Genomic DNA, 26,653 nt, shown 5'->3' with positions numbered 1-26,653 from the left:
CATACATAAAGATTTGGCTCCTTTATAATTATAGTCTCCATGCAGTTGTGCTTGTGTAAAAGGTCTTATTTAATATACTGTCTGTTTTTTTTTAATGAGCCTCATCACGCCGAATGGAGGTAGAAATTTGTCAAAAAAGTGACACATAACAACCCTTAAGTGACTGTAACTGTAACTATTATAATAATATAAGTATAATATAAGTGTGATAATATAAGTATGATTACACAGCGGCAAGCCGCGCCAGCAAGCCTTTCGCGAGCCACCGCAGCACCGCAGTTAACAAGGCATACCTATATTGTAATTGTTGTAGGGTACTACTTGGTTTCAAAAGCCCTTGTCTCTGACTGGGACAGAAAGTGTAAAAATAACGAAACAATATTCATAAATCATTAAGGAGACTGATATCGGTATTAATATGCTATAGAGTATAGATATTCGTCAGATCTTTGATATATTTGATGTGCCTATATTTTTAACAGTTGACTAGATGTATCAATGAGACGTCTGTAGTATGAAGGACCTTAATCGTGTAAACTTAACAGAGCAGAGCAGTCTACAATACAAAATTTATCTAGCTTACCGCGAATTTTATTGACTTTTTACCATATGTTACATGTATTCACCTAAATGTTAATTGTGTCTGTGTCTGAAGCTTATCAGTGTCAAATGTTTGTGTTTAATAATCATAACTGAATATATTTCTCCGTTGCGCTTTAACAAATAAAAATAAAAATATTCAGAGCACCATCAATAATTATTAAAAAAAACAGGCGTGTCTTTCCTAAAAAGATTCTTAAACTTGATCTCCGTAACCTTTATTATATCCCGCAGTAAGGCAAAACTCATGAGAAGTGGTAAAAAGTTTTTCCTGGACAACGTAAATAGTTTCACCAGACGCCTGGGATCAGCTTAAGTGTTATTTTTGCGACCGCGCTTTTAAGAGTTTAGGATTTTCTCCCTCGTAAGCCGAGTTCGGCCGAGTTTAGAGCACCAAAGATTTATCGGGCTCAAGCGGGATATGGTGCATTCCCGTTATTACTATTTGAATAGGAAACTTGATCATCGTAGACAATCACAGGATCCCATTTACATAATGGTTTCAAATTCAGCCTTAAAATGATGTTCTCCATAATTATATTTTTTTGTAATGTCGGCGGCAGATCGTAAAATCGGGCAGATCGAGACCTAGGCATATCATCTAACTAAGATTAAGGCGGCAGATCGAAAGGAGCAATGTATTCGTCAATATTCTTAGCATCATACTGGGCGCATCGTAAAATAATTGCATTTAAGTCAAGGCAGTAATTTGGGGCCGTTGGGATATGTACTAATGATCAATGATCTTCCTGATGTAGTGATGGATTCTACCTGCCTCTTATTTGCTGACGACTTAAAACTGGTCCGAGTGGTTAAGGATATCTCGGATTGTCGTAAATTGCAGGGGGACATCGACAATGTTGTCCAATGGAGCGTAGACAATAGGTTTTATTTCAACGAAACCAAGTGCATCTTTACGACGTCGGTGTAAAGCCAATGCAGCGAGTGTCGGAGGTGCGCGATCTCGGAGTCCGCTTAGCTGCCAATTTGTCATTTCGTGATCATGTTATTGGCGTCTGCAAGAAAGCATTTCGTAACCTCGGTTTCTTGATGCGACAATCAAAGGATTTTACGAACGTCGCAGCGATACAAGCAGTGTATGTGGCCCTCGTAAGGAGTCACCTCGAATGGAACGCGGTTATCTGGAGTCCACACGAATCTAAATATAAAATCATGATGGAACGTATTCAAAATAAATATATTAGCCTCCTTTACTTAAAACTATATGGCGTATATCCTGGATATCCCTTGCTGTATCCCACACTCTTCGTGCTAGGAATGGTAGGGTATAACAAGCTCGAAGTAAGGCGGGAACTTGCCCTTGCTTAATATGTAGTCAGAGTGCTAAGAGGTGAGTTGTGTAACCCCGGGGTCCTGCACGCCCTGGCGCTGTACGTGCCGGACAGGCACGTGGGACGTCGCCACCGGCCGCCACTGCTGGCCGTACCCGTTGCTCGCACAAAACTGCTGAAAGAAGATTCCCTAACGAGGGCTATTCGCAATGTCAACAAAGTTGCGTTGGGTTTAGATATATTTACGTGCTCCCTGAATGATTTCACAAAGGCCACTATGTTAATATTAAGATAATTTTATATTTATATTTACATTGGCAATAACTCTGGTTATTTTTGGCTTTCAATATGATAATTATCTATAAATTAAAGAATTTGAGAAAATCTTAAAAAAATAATATAGTTACATGTAAAAAATCCGCAACGCAGGCTTCGTCAGGTGGCTACAAATGCAAATCAGCAACATGTTTCATCCCAAAAATACCAATGATGATATCCGCAACAGGCTTCGTAATTTTTTTTTGTTTAAATAAAATAACCGTCACGAATCGCACCTGGCTCAAATGTCCCCATTACGCTAGCAGCGTTACCGCGCTGAATGGCCAACGAGATCCGTTGGACCAGGTACGATCCGGACCGAGGGTCGCACCCCCTGTCCCTCAGCCGCCGACCCAAATCCCTCACAAAGTCCCTAGCCTCCACAGCCCAAGGTCCCGCAGTCTCGACTGCAACCGGCACAAAGTCGTACGTTGGTTCCAGGGCAGAGTACTTGGCATGCTTCATTTTGGCGGCATACTCCGCGGCAGTACCAGCAGACCTGACGGTGAGACTCAAGTGGGACGGCGCAAATGTACTCACGCACGTTGCATCCCACAAGAGGCATCGTCCTTTCTGCCATGGAACCAATGTCAGACCATCAGGCCTCTTGCCATCCGTGCGGCACAACCCTGGAGGCTCCAAAGCGCAAGGGATATTGGCCGACACCAAAGGCCTGCGGATGAAATCATTGATGGCATAATGCCTGGAAAAACGACCCGCGCACTTCATGCAGCTAAGGCCATGGTGACCGTCTTCTTCAACCATGACCTCACAAATGCACCGATGTGCTTCGCACACCTTACACCCCAAACGCAAGGCAACCGCGATTCTTAAGGAATCATTATCTAAAAGTGTGCCTAGCGAGGGGGAAGGCAGTGCGTGTAGCCACGCCCCCGACTCAAAAAAATTCAGCTTTGTGTTGAGACCTCTGACATTTTGGTAGGCAATGCTGATCGTTGGGCCCTTAGTTAGAGCTCGGTGTTCCTTTAGTTTGCCTGGTTTTTTCCGAAAAAACCACGCTTTCACTCTTGCATTGTCAGGCTATACGTCCGCCGACAAGCACTGATCATAATAAGCTAGAGGGACCCCCAGCTTGTAGGACTTGTAATCACCTTTGGGCTGAAGTTCCTCCACGGTACACGTGCCCTGTCCACAAAGCCGCTGCAGGTAATCCCGGACTTCATCCGCACTGGAGACCATGTTCCACAAGTGGATGTGTTTCCGGACCTCGACCGCCCTGAGAGTAGTAACTCGAAGTTTTCGTAGCCATTCGCTCCAGCGTTCGTGTAGCTGCTCTGGTATCGCTTCGTCCCAGCCTGTGCTATGTTGCCACGTGTCTTGCATGATTCGCTTGGCCGGCGTAGTGATTGGTGATATGAGGCCGAGCGGGTCGAAAATTGACATGACACTGAGTGCTTCTCTCTTCGTCGGAGGCCGCAGGTCGTTGATCACTTCAGGCCGCGCAGTGTTACTGGCACTATCTTTAGGTAGGCGCGGCTCGTTTGACGAATTGTGGGCACGACGGCAGTTGGTGAGTAGCGTGTTCGCATAGTGGGCACGCTTGCTTCTCTTCTTTTGGCTTCTTAGTGTCGGCGGTAGCGGCGTACGTTCGCTCGGGCTTCTTTCTTGCGGTCCTCACTTCTTTATTCTCCGTCGTATTCTCAGGCGGAGTGTAAGGCGTGCACTTGTCGGCTTCGTTGTTTAGAAAGTCGGCAATCTTCTTAAGCTCGGGCGTATCTTCTCTCGTGGCCGCGTAGTCGTACCACTTGCTTCGAAGTATTGGCGTGAGTTTATCGACCATCGACCGCAGTAGCTCTGGATTGTAGAGGTACTGAGGCTTCTTCAATATCTCGATAGTCGTGACAGTGTTGGCGAATATGCACAGGTCGCGCGGGCTGTCGGTGAGTCGCGGCAGTCCCTTCATCTTCTCCAGTTCGTTGACGAGTAGTGCGTCTGTCCTTCCGTATATTCTTTCTAGTGCTTTAATGATGTCATCGGGGTGCGGCCGGCTGATGAGGAGGACGCTAACGGCTTCCAAGGCTACACCCTTGAGGCTTTTTCTTATACGGGCGACGTTTTCACTTGCGGCGAAACTGGGGGCGGACTCGTTGTACGCGGCTTTAAATTGTAGCCACTCGTTGCATAGGCCACTGAATGTTGGCAGGTCTGGTATGTATTTTCTGTAGGACTTGCCGGCTTGGATGGCTTCTGTTAGGGCGGCGGTCAGCGATGACACGTCCATGGCGTGAGCGGCTCGAAGGGCCTCCGGCCGCGCGTGTTTTCTAGTGCCGCGCGGGGCCGGCACGTGTGCTTCTTCATGGACGGGCTCTTCTTCTATCGCTGTTGGTTGTTCTGGACGGCGATTGAACCAATCGGCAATGCGTTGTGGAGCAAGGTCCTCTTCCTCTTCAGACTCTTCCCTTGACGAGGCGAGGTCGAGTCTTTGTTGTCTGATTCTCGCCAGTTCTGTTTCGACTTGTACGCGCTTCAGCTCCTACTCGGCTAACTTCTCCTTGGCCTCTAACTCCGCGAGGAGTCTCTTGCTGGAGGCCTTGGATCGGTGTGACCGAGCGGGCTTAGCGGGAGCTGGCGGCGGTGGCATTAATTCGACGGAATCACGCTCGACGAGTGTGGCGACGGTGCTAACTGCAGGCGTTGCTCTGATTCCTGACGTGTCAGCTGGGCCCCCATTCGTGCTGGTGCCGGCGATGCTGGCCTCTGTTGCAGCGCGCGTTCTTGTTGTGGTGCCCGTGCCTGACGTCTCGCCTGTGCCCGACGTCTCGCCTGTGCCCGACGTCTCGCCTGTGCCTGACGTCTCGCCTGTGCCTGACGTCTCTCCGGTACCGAATGTGTCGCCGGTACCCGACGTTTCGCCGGTCTGGTCCGTGGTACGCGTTTCATCCGACGAATTTTCTTCTCTGCCGTGGCTGCTTCTTGTTACTGCCATCTTGCTATTTTTCTTGCTTCAGAGATCCGGCTTCGACGAGGACCAAACAATGTGAGTGTTAAGCCCTAATCCTTTATCTTGAGATCTATCGTAGGGGTGTGGACTGTATAGGGTGCGGCATAGGCGGCAAGGATGGAGTAAAACAACTGGAGCTCTTCTTAAATCAGATGCAGGAGGGTCGAGGTCGGAGAGGTCTACTTTTTCTTCTTAGGAGGGGTGTTGCTTGCTCGGCTGTTCGATTCGTAATGGTTTCCTACGGCCGGCGCACCGCCTTTTATTCCCTCCATATTTAAAGACCTCGTCCCCCGCGCCTCACCGGCGCGGGCGTCTGCGCTTCGCGCATGCGCAGACCTCTCTTTCCTTGACTCTCCTACGTTTCTCTTTATTTATTAAAATTATATATTAACAAATTACATGTTTTATTTATTTATCCTACCTATCTTATTAGACTTTAGTCTATTATCACAATTTCCTATTAGAACAAAGTAGCGCATACTTTTGCCCTATTTTCTTATACAGATCTACGTAATGAAACACAATAGGGAAAATTCTTTATTTGTTATAAGCCTATCTTAATTAAGTTATATTGCAATCCTAACTTTACCTAATTGGAATTCTCTTATTGGATTCCTTTAAGAGGTACAAAGTATTCTTTAGTATGTTTTTTCATAACAGGGCAAAGTATGATGCCCTGTTATGAAAAAACATACTAAACACATTTTATTTCTATACGTGACGCGACTTGAAATTATGACATGTTAAAATGACTAAGTTACAAAATACTATGCGCGTCGTGTACAAGAATAATATAAATATTTAAATGGGGCTCCCATACAACAAACGTGATTTTTTTGCTGTTTATTTCCGTAATGGTACGGAACCCTTCATGCGCGAGTCCGACTCGCACTTGGCCGGTTTTTAGTATTTGTTGTTATAGCGGCAACAGAAATACATCATCTGTGAAAATTTCCACTGTCTAGCTATCACGGTTCATGAGATACAGCCTGGTGACAGACAGACGGACGGACAGACGGACCCGAACCCTAAAAATTAACACAATGTTTTGAGAGACTTTTTACACAGAGGCCTAATACTTTGAAATAGATTTAATGAATATTAATTTTTTATTTTATTTTATTGTAACTACGTTTACCAATCACCTTCCGTGCCCCAGCGTGATGTTCCGAGCTATGAAAACCACACAAATTAACTTAATTTAACGTCAGTGCCGTATTTTATTTGCATATATATTTAACTTTTAAAGTATTATTATCGCATATCAGTATATTATACTTATATTTATATTAAAATATATTTATTCTGGAACGAAACATTATAGACATTAGATACCTAACAAAAATAAAAATATAATTAAAAACTAAACTAAAATAAGACTAAATAGATCTAAAATAAAAACTATATTAAATCTAAAAAAGGCCCCTGCGGCATAGTACCGAAGACGCTGGCAGCATTTCCTCGCTGGATAGTTAAACTAATTCGCTGAGCGAGGAAGCTGCCAGCTCTTCGGTCTCCTGTGGCATCTGAGTCTTATATTTTAAGTTACTCGCCTGCAAGTTTGTCCAAGGCAATTCTTAACGTTCACTTGTCACGTCACGTTCACGGACTGGCTATTTCAGAGGGCAATTTTAGCAACTAAAATATTATTGTCGATGAAATCAACTTTAATACATAATAATATACCCCGGATAACAAAATAAAAAAAAGTTGTTTTAAACAAATTATGTAAAAATAAGTAGGTAAGAATTATAACAACACCTACAATTTAAAAAAAAATTGTACCGCTTATATTTTAAAGTTTATCCTTTTATTACAACTACCACACATTCTCATGTCAACCCCCTGAGCAAAGCCGGGTACCTACGTATGCTCGTTACATAGATCTCGCCCGCTGTACATAGTAGAGGACAAACTTATAACTACATAGTTAAACCTTTCCAGTTCAGTGATTATACTGATACGACTCGCCTTTAACAGCTAAAGATTGCATTGCCCAAGTTTCCAGAACTACCAATTTTTATAAAGTGAAACAGTATGTTTTATTATTGCATATTGATCATTTGTTATTTATCATTGGGCATCAGAATCTGATTAATACTGAAAATTGTCGTTTTTAGAATTGAAAGTAAAAAGTTCATCTTAGTTAACCGATAGGTTACCTACATTTCATTTGATCTGTTAGGTTAAATTCTAGTACCTGGGCTTAATGAAAAATATAAACAAATAATATATATATTTGATTTTAAGAAAGAAACATCGGAAACGTCAGTACTCGTCACTACAAAATAAAATATAAATAAGTAAAAATATAGCAAGTTTTGAAACAATTTGATTATATAATCAACGTTTAAAGATTCTGTAATCGTAAGAACCTTGATAAATTCGCCTAATTTATAAATAAAACTGATTTATAAAGAAACTTGACATTGCCATATCTGTCACTCCATATCAACATTTTTATTTGATATATTTACATTGTGATATCTTGAATATTATTTATTAATACATGCAATAACCCATCAGTATATTGATGGGTTATTGCATGTATTAATAAATAATATCCAAGATATCACAAGTAATCGTAAAAACCTTGATAAATTCGCCTAATTTATAAATAAAACTGATTTATAAAGAAACTTGACATTGCCATATCTGTCACTCCATATCAACATTTTTATTTGATATATTTACATTGTGATATCTTGGATATTATTTATTAATACATGCAATAACCCATCAATATACACCTACGGCGTGCTCTCGGCAGGCCCCCATTGTTCGAGCTAAAAAACGTGTGCTGCTATTAGACCGATAGTGGGACCATATTTTTGACCTTAAAGTTATGATAATTCTAAAGAAGGAAAAGTGATGCTTATATGGCAGGGGACATGTTTTTAAGCATATTTGCAATTTAAGACGAAAAGTCAGAACGAGCGTTAGGTATAAATTAGGTATTTATATATTTTGATTGATGCTTTTTGAATATTGAATTAAAGTGCAAAGTTTAAGCTCTATCGTTTAAATTATGTATTTTATATTTCTAATCTTTTGTGTGGGAACTAAGATCATTGTCATGACCGTTTAATATTAACTCTACAAACTTTAATTCAATATTGGCTATACTGCTTAGTGCTTAACCAGAAATCAATATCTAGAGAAGCACATTGTCTACATTTCTAATTTTTTACAAGTATAATAAGCTGATCCATAATATCGTAATTTTGCAATATCAGCTACTCTAATTCTTTATTTACAAAATAATTCATGTTTTTAAGTTGACCAGAAAGCACATGTTCCAGATTTCTAAAAACCGAATATTGTAAATAAATTAAAGTGGTATTGAATATGTTAAAGTTTTTTGTAACTTTAATTCTATATTTACAAATTTATTAGCAAAAATTAAAATATTTTAATATATCCGAACGCTCACCCTAAAAATTTCTAACTTTTTACGAAAGTCTTATTTAACATGCTAACAATGACATATCGAAAAAGAAAAAACTTTAATATTATAAAAACCCATTTTTGTTCCACCGCTGGTCTATATGCCCTTCCGATACACTGTATTCACCTGGCTACTCATAAGAAACCTGGAAGTTTTGCAAGAGTTTAGTCGCTACAGGCTGACCGGTGCCCTTACCGCACAACCTCAGGCCCCAGGAGATCTTACAGGACAATTGTCTTACCTTAAGGCCGTTCCATCGGTTTGCCGCTGTCTTTGTCACATTTCGCAAGAAAGAACGGGAAAACATACGCGCCAAGTGTCAATTTTGATCGAATTTTCTCAGTTTTTATTTATTTTAAGAACGTTACCTTACAATATCGAAATTCTAAAGCTATGAATTTACTATTTGTTAAGATTGTTTTTTTTTTCCTTTTTTTGTTTATAGTATCACACAATAAATAACCGAGTAAAGTAGGATTAAAAGTCCGAGTTAGAGGTTACTTTGGGAATTAATTGTATCGAGCGAAGTGTCATAATTCGTGTATCGGAAGCTATGTTGTTAAAGATAATATAGTCAAGAACTACATATATTTTTTCCACGTCTACGAATATCAACGCCTCTTAGAAAAACATGATCATATAAGGAGATTTTTCGCCTTCTGGCTCAGGGAACCGCCTTAATTTACGATTATTTTTTACATCATTTATTTACACTAAGTCATTTTTCTTTATAAGTAGGTTGTTGCTTCAATATTCTATATATAAAGTGTGAATGCAACCCGCGACGCAACCTGCCGGCAATCGCACGTCGTATTTGTCAAATCCACAGACCTTGCCTCACACAAGAAATCCCTCCAATAGACCACAGCCAAATTAATCCACCTCCCTTCCTCGCAGGCGCTTTTCACCCTCACAGCCATCTAAAAAATAATGTCTCCATACTCAAAATAATACCTAGCGGGGCTAGAATATCTGTCGCCTCACATCTTACTCATCTCATAAACAAATGCTCCGAAAACAATACTACCGCGGACTGTCACAACCTTCTTTTTCCCTACCACACCCTCCACGCCCAAGAAGATGACCCGAACATATCCCTGACCCAAAGAATAAAAAAACCGGCCAAGTGCGAGTCGGACTCGCGCACAAAGGGTTCCGTACCATTACGGAAAAAAACAGCAAAAAAATTACGTTTGTTGTATGGGAGCCCCATTTAAATATTTATATTATTCTGTTTTTAGTATTTGTTGTTATAGCGGCAACAGAAATACATCATCTGTAAAAATTTCAACTGTCTAAGTATCACGGTTCATGAGATACAGCCTGGTAACAGACCGACAGACAGACGGACGGACAGACCGACAGCGGAGTCTTAGTAATAGGGTCCCGTTTTTACCGTTTGGGTACGGAACCCTAAAAACAACTGCATTAACAATCCACCGCTGCCTACTTATAAAAACAAGTCCAATATAATGTACAACCGAAAACAACACAATAGAAAACAAAATAAGCGATGGCGACCTGAAAGGTGCCGCCCGCCTCCTTTTCTGTAACGACGTGCTATCGCCGGATACCCCCGACACTCTTTTGGCCGTACAAGCAAAACTGGTACTTTTCGGACCTACTAACTGCAAGCCAGGCCTGCCTACAAATAAAAAACAGAGACGTAATTCAAGGTATCTTGTCAGTCAAAATCGGTTCTGCTGCAGGCTTGGATGGACTCTCACCCCAACATCTAAAGGACCTCACTTCTCATCTCCTGGGCGACGCTGGCGAGCGTCTCGTCGACTCCCTTACTAAATTGATCAACCTCATGTACACAGGGAACGTGAATCCAGAAATTGTCCCGATTTTATACGGAGCAAACCTCATCGCACTCACCAAAAAGGACGGAGGGGTGAGACCGATTGCCGTGGGCTCTACTATAATACAGCCGTCCATTCCTTACGTACTTACCTCTCAAATTCTCCTTGCGATGTGCTGGTCAAAATTGATGTTCGGAACGCCATTAACTCAGTAAACGGGGACACCTTGCTGACTGAAATAAAGAACAACATTCCCGAAATTTATAACTATCTCTTGCATTGTTATGCTGACCCTACAAATTTGATCTACCACGATAATGTACTATCTTCTGAAGTCGGTTATCAGCAAGGTGATCCTCTCGGGCCGGCAATATTCAGTTTGGTTATTAATCCAACTATTCCAAATTTAAAATCAAAATTTAACGTTTTGTACTTAGACGATGGAACCCTGGGAGGCGACCTCGAATCAGTACTGTCAGATCTCTCAACTTTAAAATCAATATTTGAAACGATTGGTCTAGAACTAAACTATAGATTTAGATTTATTTATTTCATAATACTTGTTTGTTAACGCTCCATCCATGTGTGCGTGCACGCACACACACACACACCATCTACGCGGTGCCGGGTGCCGCGAGCGGCGGCCGCCGGCGCCGCCGCCATTCTCCGATCCGTTACAGCGCCGACAGCACGCGTCGTTCTGTCGCGCGCCCATACAATTCTCGTAACATTCAAATCATGTAATTTAATCGCTCCAATAATTAAAACGTTGTTAAAAAGTCCATCAAGTGTCGTCTACATCATTTTCACAAAAACCTGCGCCAACAATATTAAATTACAATATAAATTATTTTTACACTAATCTATACGAATTTATATTATGATTATTATAAATAAAACAAGGCGAGAGCTGTTAACGAACACGTTCTTTTATTGCAACGGTAAGACGGAAGAGGAAGTAACATACAGTATGTAATGCCAACATACACACACAGTTTATTTGATGTTACTACAATAAAATATATTCATCTTAACACCCCAACTACAGCAAATGAACAAAACTTTCATATGTATATATATATATATATATAGGAAAAAAACTTTTATTAACATTGACTAACTCCCATAGCTTCTATACATTTATAATGTTTAATTGCATTTAATGCTTTTGTTAATACGTCAGCAGGCATAGCAGTAGTTGGCAAATAATTTAAATTAATTATTTTATCATTTACTGCATCCTTCACAAAATGATACCGAATATTAATATGTTTACTTTTTCTATGACAACCATAATTTGCCACCAACTTCTGTGTACTCTGACTATCATTGAACAAAGGTACAATATAACAATCACCAGTAATTTCTTTTTGCAAAGCTCTAAGATACATAGCTTCTTTGCAAGCTTCCGCTATAGACATCAGTTCTGATTCCATACTAGACAAAGCAACTGTCCTCTGTTTTTTACTAAGCCAGGAAACAGCTGAGCCTGACATCTTAAAACAAAAACCGGTATAAGACCTCCGGTCTACAATATTACTAGCCCAATCAGCATCTACATATCCTTCTAGTTGATTGTAAGCCTTTTCTTTTACATACATCAAACAAAAGTTTTTAGTTTTACTTAAATACCTAAGTATTCTCTTGGCATAATTCCAAAGAACTTTAGTATAACATTTGTTAAATTGACTAAGAAAACTAACACTGTAAGATATATCAGGCCTAGTCATCACTGATAAATACATAAGACCTCCAATAAGGTTTTGATATGGAATTTCTTTATCACAAATTTCTGACTTCTCTATACTCAATTTACATTCCATTGGAGTATTAGCCTCTTTACATTTAGACATATTAAATTTTTCTAACAAATTGTTTATGTATTCTTCCTGGTCTAATGTAATAACATTTGCATTTTTATCAATTTTAACACGCATACCCAGGCATTGCTGAACTTGTCCTAAGTTTTTAATATTAAAATTAGAACTCAAAACTGAAACTAATTTGTCTGTCTCTACTTTACTGTTTGAATAAACAAAGAAATCATCCACATATAATGCGATAATAATTTTAACATTATCATTCATTTTTGTAAACACACATGGTTCCAATTTACATTTTTTAAAACCTAATTCACACAAACATTTTTCAACTCTTTCGTACCAAGACCGAGATGACTGTTTCAAGCCATATATAGCTTTGTTAACTTTAACAATCACCTTTTTCTTGTTAACATCACAAGAAATATCTGGTTGATACATATAAATGTCCTCTTTAAGGTAACGATTTAAAAATGCAGTTTTAACATCTAGATGTGTAACATCAAAGTTCATTTGCACAGACAAGGCAAATAACAGTCTTAACGTGGAATGTCTGACCACAGGTGAGAAAGTTTCCTCATAGAAGTTTCTTCTGCGTGAAGCCTTTACCCACTAAACGCGCTCTGTAACGCACACTTTTATCACTGTTAACTTTGATTTTAAAAACCCACTTACACTGCACTAAGGTTTTACCTGAAGGTAACTGTTCCACCGGCACCCAAGCTTGATTTTCTTCAAATGCTTGTAACTCATCCTGCATAGCCTCAATCCATTTATCCTTATCTGGCCTAGACAGGGCATCCTGAACAGACACAGGATCGCTGATGTAATCAGGGTTCGATGAGGTGCATATGTTAGTGAATCCATAGCGCTTTGGTTCCCTCCGGACTCTTTTAGTTACTTCTTCCTCTGGTGCAGGCTCCTCTTCTAACTCCTGCTGTAATGTATTGTCCAAATCAGATATTGCATTGTCATAAACAGACTCTACAGAAATGTTCAGATCTGAGTGATCAGGTTCACTCCTACCCGAGACTGTCTCCTGCTTATCTTCACAGGTAGTTTCCTGTTCCTGACAAGTATCCCCAACTGAAACTGATACTCTGTCATCTGAACAATCCTGACAAGTATTCTGAACTGAAACTGTTACTGTGTCATCCGAACACTTCCTTTCAGTATCCTCATGTATATACACATCTCTACTTGTACTTATACATTTTCTAATGGGATCATAAATTCTATATCCCTTGACATTTTCTGGAAAACCAAGTAGGATGTTTTTTTTTGACTTAGTGTCCCACTTAAGCCGCTTTTCCTTGGGTACATGAACCATAACTGGGCTGCCAAAAATCCGGACATGGCTTAAATCTGGCTTTGTATTAGTCCAGAGCTCAAACGGTGTCTTATTAGTTAATCCTGATGCAACTGATCTATTTTTAAGGTAAACTGCAGTACTAGTAGCCTCTGCCCAAAATCTTTTATCTAAATTTGCATCTAATAACAAACAGCGAGCTCGTTCAACGACCGTACGTATACTCCGTTCTGCCAATCCATTCTGTTCTGCCGTGTAGGGATTAGACTTTTGATGCACTATGCCTGCTTCCTTCAAATAAGTCTCAAACTCATGGCTACAGAACTCAAGTCCATTATCTGTCCTAAAATACTGAATTTCCTACCTTTCTAGTTTTCAACCATGGCTCTAAATTCTTTAAAACATTTAAATGACTCACTTTTTGCTTTGAGAAAGTAAACGAATACCATACGGCTATAATCGTCAACAAGAATCAGGAAATACCTTGATCCGCCAATTGAAGTAGTCTCCATTGGTCCACATACATCTCCATGCACTAACTCCAGTATCTGGCTGCTCCGTGTTCCTGTGTGATTAAATGGCAAGCGAGACTGCTTCCCCTCACAACATACGGTGCACGTATTTTTGTTGATATCTGATTTATCACTGTATGATATACCCGTAACTGCCCCATCTCTCATAAGGTTTAATGAGTTCATATTCAAATGTCCCGTCCTACGATGCCAAACTTCACTACTTGCCGACGAGCTTGACGTAAATAAACAAAGTTTACTTTCATCCATAATCAATTTGTATACACCATCGATTAAGTCCGCCACGGCAACGAGTTCTTTGTTTTTGTTATAAACAAAGCAGTTTTTCTTCTCAAACTCCACTTTATTGCCATTCAATTAACTGGCTAACTGATATAAGATTCGTGCTAAGGTTAGGTACGCACAAAACGTTTGTCAATGTCACTTCGTATTTACATCTTGGAGTCACTGTCACAATATCCACATCGCCCGAGCACAATACTGGCATAGCACTGCGATTAGCTGCTATAATCTCCTTTACGCTGGGTGTATATGATGTATTCTGGATCATGTTTACATCACGTACAACCACTTGCGCCCGAATCTATGTAAAAGTCCGTTTTGCCGTAGTTCCCGCTCATAAATACTGCCGAAAAAGCGTGTGTTTTCTTTATTTGTTCCGTTTGCTGATTACTTGCTTGGCATTGATTTTTATAATGACCAAAAGACTTGCACCGGTAACCAGAGATGGGCAAAATGTAATCGACTAACGATTAACGACTAAGATTACAAGAATTAATTGCGACTGACGATTGAAAACGACGATTGATCAATCTTAGTTGTATAGAGTGCAACTAATTTAGTTGCAACTAAATTAGTTGCCGATTGATTTCGGACAACTAAATTTTGTAATCGACTAATTAGTTAGACTATTTTCTCGCGACTAATGTTAGAAGCAAATTGAATAGAATACCTCGGTATGGCTATGTTGACAGACTGATTAGGACATCTTAACGGATATTTAAAAATAAAATAGTCATGTATTACTTACGATATTTTGACCGTTTCTAAGGAGTGAGATCTGTTCTCACTATTATTTTGCTACTAACTAACTATTTTGCTACTAAAGTAAGTTTAATGACCACACGTTGAAAACAAAATAGACCGCGTAGATAATGAACAACATGCAGATGTGTCATTCAATAGAACGTGTTATTTTTAGAAGATGCGTCGGCACTTGCACCAAAATGCAACAAACAACTTCCAGTTCCAGGTAAGTAGGATTATCCCATTGTTTTGTCACCGCGTGACACTAAAAAGAGTTTTACTATTGTCAGAGACAGCAAAATATTGATAGTTTCTATGTCTAAGATTTACTCAGTATCGTATAATTCAAAGTATTAATAATGCACCAACCTACTTTATTGTTTGCGATTTGTAAACAATGCAGTTTTTCGCTATTTGTCGTTATTACCAATATATCGTTATAATAATATTATGGCATTATTTGCATTGTCATTCAAGCATTTCAAATTAAACGTGTAAACATAATTTTAGCTCAATCGGATGAAGATATCTGCTTCAAAATAAGTCGCAAAATTCTACCCAAACTAACATAGTTACAACATACGAGTACCTCCGTATGTTACATACATACGTACTTGTAGTTACATATTGCAAGATAAAAAATGCAAAAACGGGCGACTACGTAGTTTTAATATAGATTTAATCGTGAAATTTAGTCGATTGAAACTAAAACTAATTTAGTTGTTAGTCGAACATTCTCACAACTAATTTAATCGCAACTAAATTAATCGCGATTAAAAAATGACGATTGATATTTTTAATCGATTGATTAGTTAACTAAAAGATTAATCGATTAATGCCCATCTCTGCCGGTAACACTTTATTTTCGACTTATGACCATTGTTGTTGTTAACATTTGCCACAGACAATCCGCCGCCATGATTCTTTTTACTGTCAGAGCTACCAACTTTCAAGTTTTTTCTGTGGTAGTGCTGCCCTCTACTCAACAATGCGTTGCCAACTTCACTATCGACTGCCAAGTCGATGAGTTTCGTTTTTATGACATCTGCAGTAATGGCGATTCCAGAATGTTCTATTGCCATTATCATTGGCATGTATTTTTCAGGTAATCCAGCTAACATCAAGCACCCGATCCACTCGTCGTCCACGGAAAAACCGGTTCCCGATAATTTCTGAGCCGTCTCGATGATTTGTGTTACATAATTTTGCATTGATTCACAATTTTCGAGTCGAATCGAAATTAGATTGCGCAGCAACGTTATTTTTCGAGAAAATCCAGAACCATCAAACATTTTTTCTAACTTCGTCCACAAATCTTTAGTTGATTTTGCTTCCTTTATGTGAACATACAGCGAAGGATCGATCGTTAAAACCAATTTTGCTTTTGCTTTTGCATCACTTTTGGCTGCTGATGTAACTGATGCGTCGGGTTCAGTCTTTATTGAATCTCCCGTGCCTTCTAAAATCAACAAATTCTCCACTGCAAAAGCCCATTCCCGATAATTCTCACGTCCCTTCAACTTAGGAACGTTGCTGAGGAACGAATTTGAAGCCATGATGTTGAATCAAGAACCACTTTTATGATAACAATTTTCTGACACTAATTTGATGCTAGCTACCTAAAACTAACTTTGAACTATTCCCTAATGGGCATAACTGGACCCAAAACCATAAATAAAACAAGGCGAGAGCTGTTAACGAACACGTTCTTTTATTGCAACGGTAAGACGGAAGAGGAAGTAACATACAGTATGTAATGCCAACATACACACACAGTTTATTTGATGTTACTACAATAAAATATATTCATCTTAACAATGATGATGATTGATGATGATTTTGTTTGATGTATGATATAAAGCAAGTGTGAACTTTTTATTAACAACACCTCTTTAAATTTTTCGGATATAAAACTAAAATTTGATCTGCTAAAAGACTCCTATTCAAAATTCACATCCGACACTACCTCTAAATTTCAAAATTATGAAAGTCGTCTTCTCGAAATTAGTCCGCATTTCGCTTTATCTATTATTAAATTCTGCCTTTTTGTACCAAAATTAATGTATGTACTTCGTTGCTGCCCTTTAACAAAATTTCTAAATTTATTAGCTCCTTTGGACGACTTGATTAAAATTAATTTGGAATCTATTTTGAACTTGCAGTTTATCTACCCCGGCGTTTTTATCTTCCGTTCATAGTTCAGCAACTCTCATAGGCAAAATCCTGAGGGCCTGTCCTCCAAACTATGAGATTGCTGGCTTAACGGAGTCTAAAAACACCTGGTCCATCGGCTGCCCGGGTAAGGATTATCCCGAATATCTAAATTCGCAACAGGTTCTGCACGCGTCAGACTGCTAGCTGCAGGTTCCAGGGAGACGGCAGACAATCACAACATAATTCATATAGGTTGAAGTTCCAGATATTTTATTTCAAGTTTTTTATTAGTAAAGAATGTGAAAATAAAATATTGAATATCTGCCGTTTTATTGAATGAAGTTGTAGGGCAGCTGTTCTACTAGCGGCAATAAAGCGATTACAGAATGACTATTTTCTCCCTCTCGAAACGTAAAGGTAAAATATTTAAAGTTCACGCCCCTATGGCGGTTATCACACTGTTCCGCACTTCGGAGCAGTCCGGTAACGGTAATGCGGTTTTTAACTTTGTGCCGTAGAATCTTGATTTGTATGCGAAAACCGCATATATAACACACTGGCTCCGCCTCTCCGTGCTAAGGTGCGAATCACACAACGGTTCGCGCTTTCGGACGGAGATGCGGTGCAGGCCGCAGGGTATGCTACACCGAGCTCCGTAGTACCGTACGGATTTCTGTTCATAGACGCGGTTCGTCGCTGGCGTTTTGAACGTGACATTACGTTCACGGCTACAGGCATACTCAAATCCATATGCCTAAATGTCTGAAGTATTATATTACCTTCTTGATAAATTATTTTTTTCTGATTGCTACTTTCATACATCTTATTAAAAATATCGGTAAAGAGGTTTATGTCAGAAACGAGCCTCTGACTAAAACCGATTTTCCATTTTAAGTCGTGTCGCGTCTACAAGTTTCAAATACATACAACAATCGCAACTATGTTAATCATAGACATCATGGATAGACAGTAAGCCTCAGAATAATAACTAAAGCATAGAAGCCGGGCAAAAATAAAAGCTTGGTAAAAGATATCGTATTCACAACACGCTATCACTTTTTGTCTATGAGTGAGTGAGACAACAATCCGCAAGTTCTTTCGTTTTTTTTTCAGTATTGTCATAAGATGAACTGAGGAAAATGTCAAATGGTTCTATGTGGTTCTAATATAATCCAGCCAAATAAAATATATGTTCGTTATTTCACAGGTAGGTGTCAACTGTAATAACTTGACATAGTCGTAATTTTTTAGTTGAAATATTTCGGGAATTTCAGCGTTCATCTTGGTTTATTTTAATTATATTGTTGCTTTTCCTGAAAGATTGTTGGAAAACGTGCAGTTTTTATTTGTAATGGTTTGAAGTTCCCTTTGTGATAATTTCTTGTGTGACCGAGGGCTGTAAATCGCATACAGGAAGAAAAGAAAGTACGCCCGAACCGATAACCTTTAATCGGTGAGTTTTGTTCAATTTTGAAGAAATTAATTTATAGGTATAGGACCTGACCCTAAACATTGAAATCGATATGTTGTTTATGTAATTATTACTTGCATTCAAGTCTATATATATATTTTCGAAATTTTCTGCTAAGTATGTAAGGTTTTATTTTTGGCATATTATCGACCTCAGATCAATAACCTATCGACATTTACAGCTTTCTTATAGTTTGGCCCAGGACTGTCTCATTTTAATAATGAGTACAGTCAAGGGCATAAATATATATACATTCCCAGTCTCAAAAATATGTGTATGCTCAGACAATAAAATCGTGTTCACATATTTTTGAGCCATTTGTCTGGATCGATATTTTTGCCTTCGACTGTACCTATAGTTTTCTTTGTTCTTACTTACTGACAGATTGTGTTTGCCAGACTATAGTATAATACTAAAAACCGGTCAAGTGCGGGTCGGACGCGCGTACCAAGGGTTCCATACTTTTTAGTATTTGTTGTTATAGCGGCAACAGAAATACATCATCTGTGAAAATTTCAACTGTCTAGCTATCACGGTTCATGAGATACAGCCTGGTGACAGACAGACGGACAGCGAAGTATTAGTAATAGGGTCCCGTTTTTACCCTTTAGGTACGGAACCCTAATAAAAAAGACATTAATGATTATTTATGAATGTTCCTTTTATTAATATTGTTGGTTTACCTATCTCACAAAACTCAACTTTTTATTTCAGATTTCCAAAGGACGAGGAATAGGGGATATTACTGCAATGTTCTGCCACCAGAGTGCAGCACTAGCTTTTTTAGTGCACCGTGGATTCATCCTGTACCTTTAACAGGTTTTTGTCAAGTTTTCAGGGGACCTACCGGAAAACTCGAATCCGAAATTTCGTTATCTAGCTGCCTCTTTATCGCTCGAATACGCAAAAGTGACAGAGATGTTAGATAACGAAAGTTCGATTTTCTTGTTTCGCGATAAACCCTCAGATTGTGGTAGTGGCGCCACCTACGCCGAGTTTTGCGTAATATTCCCTATTATTAATTAAAAAAAATATATTACACGAACGTTTTTTTCATTTCCTATTTGGTACATGACTAGAAACTATAAGTACTTAGTCTTTTAGCATTGGAAAAAAAGGTAAACCATTTCCACGTGTCTTTTTATTGACAAGTTTTTTTTATAAATATAGCAATATTTGACTTATGAAAGCAAAAGTACGTAAATGATCGTATATTATATTTTTTGTGACTTATTTCAAAGTGTTTTTCGATAAAACGACACGTTAAGATCGCACGCCTTTTTTCTAATGATAAAAAAAACGAGCGGTATAGTTAGACGGTTCTGAGTGGTAGACTGCAAATGAGATAAAATCTATATTAGGACGCATTAATCCTCATATCAGGCGGCTCTTTGATTACAAGGATTGCATATTTTTTATACTTTTTATGATTTTTAGAATATGAAAATTATAAAAAGTATAAAAGTTATGCAATCCTTGTATTCAACGATCCGCCTGCTACAGATTTCTTGAAATTGCCGCGTTTTTCAGGTTTAACTATTGTAAAGTATAACGTGAATGTTAAATAGTAACGCTCACAAAGTTATTTGTTGCCTTAGGATACCTTTTATTCTATACCTACTTACGCTCTTTGAATAATAAAAGTATTGGTATTTATAGCTTACAAACACTTATACCTTGTAACCTTCTATTAATTTTGACTTAAGCTCATACGTATAATAATAAAATAACCATTTCTTTCTTCAAAGATGTCCTACGCTGTGATAGGTATTCTTTATATTCATACGGACAACCGGTATCGGCCGGCTGATCACCTCACCCTTCCGTTGCGCACGCGCACCGCGCGCGTCTCCGCGCTCGCGTCGCGGGCGCCGCTGCCCGCTGACATTCACCTCCCGACATTACAACGCACAGGCTGTGCCTCTTTATACTAGATCTTGTCTGCGGAGCGACCGCTACTGCGCGGACGTATTTAATATTTAATTTGAAATTTTACTTAACTACATTTATTGTTTAAAATCAGTGAATCCCATATTGGGTAAGTGTTGCATTAGTCATTTTAACCTGCCTAAGTTGTTTTAGCCAATAGATGTAACATAGCAACTGAGAAATACCGTTAGCTGTAACCTTTGGACTTTCTTTGTCTAGATTGTACACGTGATACGTGTTAATATTCGGGGCTATCCATACGTTTCATTTAAATTTCTTGATGTTTAATAGTGGGAAACATTTGTATTGAGTAATGTAAATCATGTAGTGCTGTAGAAATAATTTTAATTTCATTAATTTAGACTTTACACTTCTCCGGCATAAAAAAAGGGCTGTTTGTTTCTTCTATCCATACTTCTCTATTTCTTTCTTTTCCGCTTTTTGTTCACAAGATGATTGTGCCCTTATGTAAAAACGCTTTTGCTCATAAATAATACCTAAGATGTGCTACAATGCTTGCTTATACAACATAAATTATATCTCAACACATGCAGGCGTTATTTATAAGGAAAGGCTTTGATGAATAAATATAATCACTCATACTATTGTACTGCACCGCTTTCCTCTTGTAATGTTACGAGGATCTGATAGTGCTATAAACTAAAACTAGCGTTATCTGCGGGTTTGCCTGCGCCATTTATTTTCTACCGCTATTCTAATTAAATTAGCGCCTTCTCTTATCATATTGTGGTATAATTATGCTCGTATCTGATCCTCGTTTCACCGCAACGCTTTTTCATGTACCTGGACTGCCCATCACACTAAATGATTGCTTCATTGTAAATAAAGACCCACCTCCTGTTAGTGCTAGCGTGTGATGGTTACCAGTTCAGGGCGAATATTGAGCACGGGACTAATTTTATTATTGGACGCGTTCCAGGAACACCCTACGGGGTCGGCATTTTGCCACAATAGCCTTGGGCTTGATGAAGCCTGTAACCGCTACCTAAAGCGCTCCCTCCGACGGCTCAGCTACCGTCGTGAGCTGCCTTCGTGTCGACCTTGAGCGACCTTGACCTTGGCCGCGCTTCATCTCCTGACCTCAAGTCAAACTCCACCACGCCACGCACACCCGAGGGACGTGGGGTATTGTACTGGAAGACCGGCCAACTCTCTAGTAGACAGACCCAGTATCTAGGCTTCGAACCCACTCTTGCCCTTGTAGAAACATAAAATTAGACCATTAACTTAACTTAATTTCACTTAATTTAACTTAAACTTACTTAATTTAACTTAATCTAAACTTAATTCTTATCTCCTACTTACATATGGTAAACAGAACCTTATCTCTAAGCTAAAACGAGATAGTGTATATTAGTATTAGTGTAAATTTAATAAATTGTTATATAGATTTCAATATTCTTGATCATTTACGTCCCAGTAGCATCTACCCAAGTAATAAACGCTTAGGTGATATATATTTAGGTGACAGTTTGGCGCCCAACGTGGGGCATTGTACTGGAAGACTGGCCAACTCTATAGTAGACAGACCCAGTATCTAGGCTTCGAACCCACTCTTGCCCTTGTAGAAACATAAAATTAGACCATTAACTTAACTTAATTTCACTTAATTTAACTTAAACTTACTTAATTTAACTTAATTCTTATCTCCTACTTACATATGGTAAACAGAACCTTATCTCTAAGCTAAAACGAGATAGTGTATATTAATATTAGTGTAAATTTAATAAATTGTTATATAGATTTCAATATTCTTGATCATTTACGTCCCAGTAGCATCTACCCAAGTAATAAACGCTTAGGTGATATATATTTAGGTGACACTATTACCAATTTGCCAGACTATTATCAATTTGCCAATTTCGTGATTATTTTTTTACACGGCACATAAACTTATTTATTTATTTTATTTTATTTATTTAAACTTTATTGCACATAAAATTATAAGTACAAATGGCGGACTTAATGCCATAAGGCATTCTCTACCAGTCAACCACTGGGCTAAAAAGAGATGGTTGTTAGGTGCAGGGTTAATACTCGAAAAATTAAAACGATAATCGCTACCTACTATTTACAAAATAAGTATTTACAAAGTAAATACTAATTAATATACTATGAATTCATAAACTTAAACATATACTTTATATGATATACTTACATATATACATACATTATACATGTACCAACTCTGAAACATTATTTATATTTCGCAGATAAATGCTTACGCAGCATGCGCTTAAAGGTAAATTTACTCTGGGCTTTCCGGATGGTTAGGGGAAGGTCGTTCCATAGGCGTATCGCCTGAACAGTGAAAGAGTTGGTCAGGAAACCGGAACGATGAGGGGGAATAGAGAGCTTAAGGCTACGGGCGGTACGGAGAACACGACCAGGGCGAGCAGTAACAAATTTAAATTTGGATCTTTTTTTTTTTTTTTTATACCACGTCGGTGGCAATCAAGCATACGGCCCGCCTGATGGTAAGCAGTTACCGTAGCCTATGAACGCCTGCAACACCAGAGATATTACACGCGCGTTGCCGACCCTTTAAAAACCTGTACACTCCTTTTTTGAAGAACCCCATACTGTAGCCCCTCGGGAAAACCTCGGCAGGGAGCTCATTCCACAGCCGAAGCGTACGCGGGAGGAAATTCCTCTTAAACCGCACAGTACGCGACCATTTAGGTGCTAGGGTGTGAGGATGAACACCCTGCCGATGGCGAGCGGTGCGGTGATAGAAAGCGGCCGTTGGCATCATGTCAAACAATTCTTCAGAGCACAGCCCATTGTACAAGCGGTAGAACACACACAAGGAGGCGAAGTCTCTCCTTAGACTTAAAGGTTCGATACCGCTTGTGAGTTTGGGATCGTCGACGATTCGTACAGCGCGCCTTTGGACTGAGTCGAAGGGTCCAAGCTGGCATCCAGGTGCTCCTGCCCAAAGGTGACAGCAGTACTCCATATGGGGTCTGACTTGCGATTTATATAGCAGCAGTCTTTGCCCCGGAGTAAAGTATCGCCGTGCTTTATTGAGCACACCGAGTTTTTTGGATGCCAGATCAGCCTTCCATTCCAGGTGGCTACGGAATTGGACGTCACTGGAGATGTCGACACCGAGGATCTGAGATATTCAGGTGTAGTAGGGTCAAAAAGGAGAGAATAAAGAGTACTTAACAGTCTCAAAGATCTACGCTCACGAATGGGAAGCCAATCAAGTTGCTTACGATAAGCTGATATGTGATCGTACTTCCGAAGGCAAAATATGAACCTAATACCGTTGTTGAGAAGTACATCCAGTTTGTTAAGGGAGGCTTGAACGACATTGGAGCAGCACACATCAGCATAATCGATCACGGGAAAGACAAGAGCTTGAACGAGGAGGATCTTTGTGCTTATTGGCAAGAAATTTTTAAACCTGTAAAGCGCTCTCAGCGTGTTCGTCACTCTGCGACATACATCAGACACCTGGGGTTCCCACGTAAGGCCACTGTCTATAACCAGACCCAGATTTTTCACTTTAGGCGAAAGCGGTATCACGACATCCTCAAACCTGATCGGTGATATACTATTCAAATCCACCAACGCGAGCATCCGTGGACTCCCAAGCACAATGGCTTGACATTTGGTTGGGTTAACCACGATTCCAAAAGAACGTGACCATGCAGAAAGACGGCTTAAATTACTATTCATGATAGAGACTGCCTGATTCATGTCCTTCACGTTTGCTTGTGTGTTAAGCTGGAGGTCGTCAGCATAAAGATGGTAAGAGCAGCCAATGTGAGGAGTGATCATATTGATAAATATTGAGAAAAGGAGAGGTGAAAGAATGCCGCCCTGTGGAACTCCAGAAGAGAGATCACACCAGGCAGAGAAGCTTCGGTCAGCATGAACAGATTGACGGCGATCTTGCAGATAAGAAGAAAACCACTGAACCGCTGACGATCATATTTATGTGGCTAAGGCAGGCTAGCAGAAGGTCATGGTTAACGGCATTAAATGCATTTGAAAAATCGACTAGTACCAGTAACGTTAATTGTGACAGCTCCATGCCTTGTCTAACGTCTTCGACTACTTTGAGCAGAGCAGTGCAAGTACTGTGCCCTGGGCGAAAACCTGACTGAAGAGGAGAGAGGATTTGATTAGAGTAAATATGGGCCGAAAGTTGCTTATGGACGATTGCTTCTAAAATTTTTGAGAGAAACGGAAGAATGGAAATAGGGCGAAAGTCTTTCAGCGAAGTGGGGTTCGAAACTTTTGGAAGTGGTATGACGTAGGCTTTCCGCCATGCTGAAGGAAAAACTCCAGTAGCAAGTGAAAAGTTAACTATATATGTTAAAGCTGGGAGAACGCATTCCAGGATGCTTACAATCATCAATCTGCTCAACTCATCATGGCCTACAGCATTTGATCTAATAGATTTTATCACCTTAAGTATGTCATCGTCAGTAGCTTGAGTGAGTGAAAAAGTTATATTTGAAAGACAGGGCAAGGCTCTAATGTAGGATAAACTGTTGGTTAAGGTAGCGGAATCTAAAGGCAAAGTTTTAGCAAAGTGCAAATTTAAATCATTAAGAGAGAAAGAAGAGGAAGTTGAACTAGTAGATTTGACAATGCCGATCGTTTTTAAGAATTAACTTATGCATAATCTATCGATATAAAAAGTCGACACAGTTACATCCCTAGCAAATTATCAAACTTGTGACACCCTACACAAATAAGGAATAACAAGCATATATGCATCTCTTTTCGAGATATTATCTAATTCGTAAGGAAGTAAAGGACGGGTATACATATTTGCGAAGCATTTTTGCCCGGCTTCTATGCTTTAGTTATTATTCTGAGTAGTAAGCAAGCAGCAAGTGATGTTATAAATTGACGCGGCGAATGATGATTCCTATGACAGTTCATTTTGTATGGAGTAACTGTCAATGTCAAATGTTTTAGGACTTTTTTTGGTATTTAAACACATTTTTTTATTTATAAATGTAACAATTAAGTAATAAAAAGACGGTAAAAACCTATTTCTTCAATTATTTTTTAAATAAAGTCTATCCAAAAGCTAATTGGCGGAACTGTCATAGGGATCATCATTCGCCGCGTCGATTATAATAATAAATTATTGTCGTAGGTTATCTTGAGGTTTTATACCTTCTGTCATGGAGACTATATAAAGGAGCCAAATATCTATGTATGAAAAGTGTCCATCAAAAAACAGTAATTAGGCGGCGCCACCATACACCGAAATACTACCAAAAACAACCTACGTAATTTGGTCGGGTTATTTGTTTCCTTATATGGTTCATGTTATACTCATGTCCCAGAGTCTAACTAGCGCCACCGGAGAAATTAGGAACTATTATTTAAAGCTGAAAGCGGTCACTTTTGCAACAATTCTGCCATAAGAGATTGGCATCCTTTCTATACCATCCATACCTCCTGTTTTTAACAGATTTAGTTTTTTACGTAAGTTGTCATGTTTTGTAGCATGACGCTACATCTGTCGTTTTGTTTTGGAAACTACTTGCTTGTCAGTCATGTCTAGTTTGCTTGTTTGTTTAGTCGTGTCGTATAGTGTGAATTGATTCACGCAATTTCGGTTAGATGGCGGTTTAAATAAACACATGGAACCTTTTTTGGACGATGATATTTTCGAGATTGGCAGGTTACAATTGCGTTGAATTTTGAATTTCAATTCTGATTCGAAAAGAGAAATTTGTTTTCTTCGGGGTACTTCAGATGGATTTTGGGATTGACGTGTAAAGATCTGTAGGTTATATATTAGATTTTTTCCTGGTTTTTTTCGTCAAAGTTAACCTTTTAAGCTTGAAGAGGAACGTTTTCTTCTGGGGTTGCTAATAACAACTTCGAGTGCGCTTTACTTCCCGTCATTCCGCGGCCTTGCTGGCCGCAGTTGCCTGCAACAGGACCTTTTTTAAGGCCACCGTGGAGCAGTGCTCCGGTGGTGCGT

At 39.3% G+C, this 26,653-nt stretch overlaps 1 long non-coding RNA gene across 1 annotated transcript in view; it reads left to right on the top strand.

Annotated features, from left to right (window-relative positions):
- The window catches only part of LOC134754496 (uncharacterized), a 266,953-nt gene that overhangs the window by 205,006 nt on the left and 35,294 nt on the right, over nt 1-26,653 (top strand). The gene's annotated exons all lie outside the window — the stretch shown is intronic.

The sequence above is a fragment of the Cydia strobilella genome, chromosome Z (assembly GCF_947568885.1).
Source record: "Cydia strobilella chromosome Z, ilCydStro3.1, whole genome shotgun sequence".
NCBI classification, from domain to species: Eukaryota; Metazoa; Arthropoda; class Insecta; order Lepidoptera; family Tortricidae; genus Cydia; species Cydia strobilella.
Note: the sequence above shows the minus strand (reverse complement) of the source record. Positions and strands in the feature narration are given on the sequence as shown.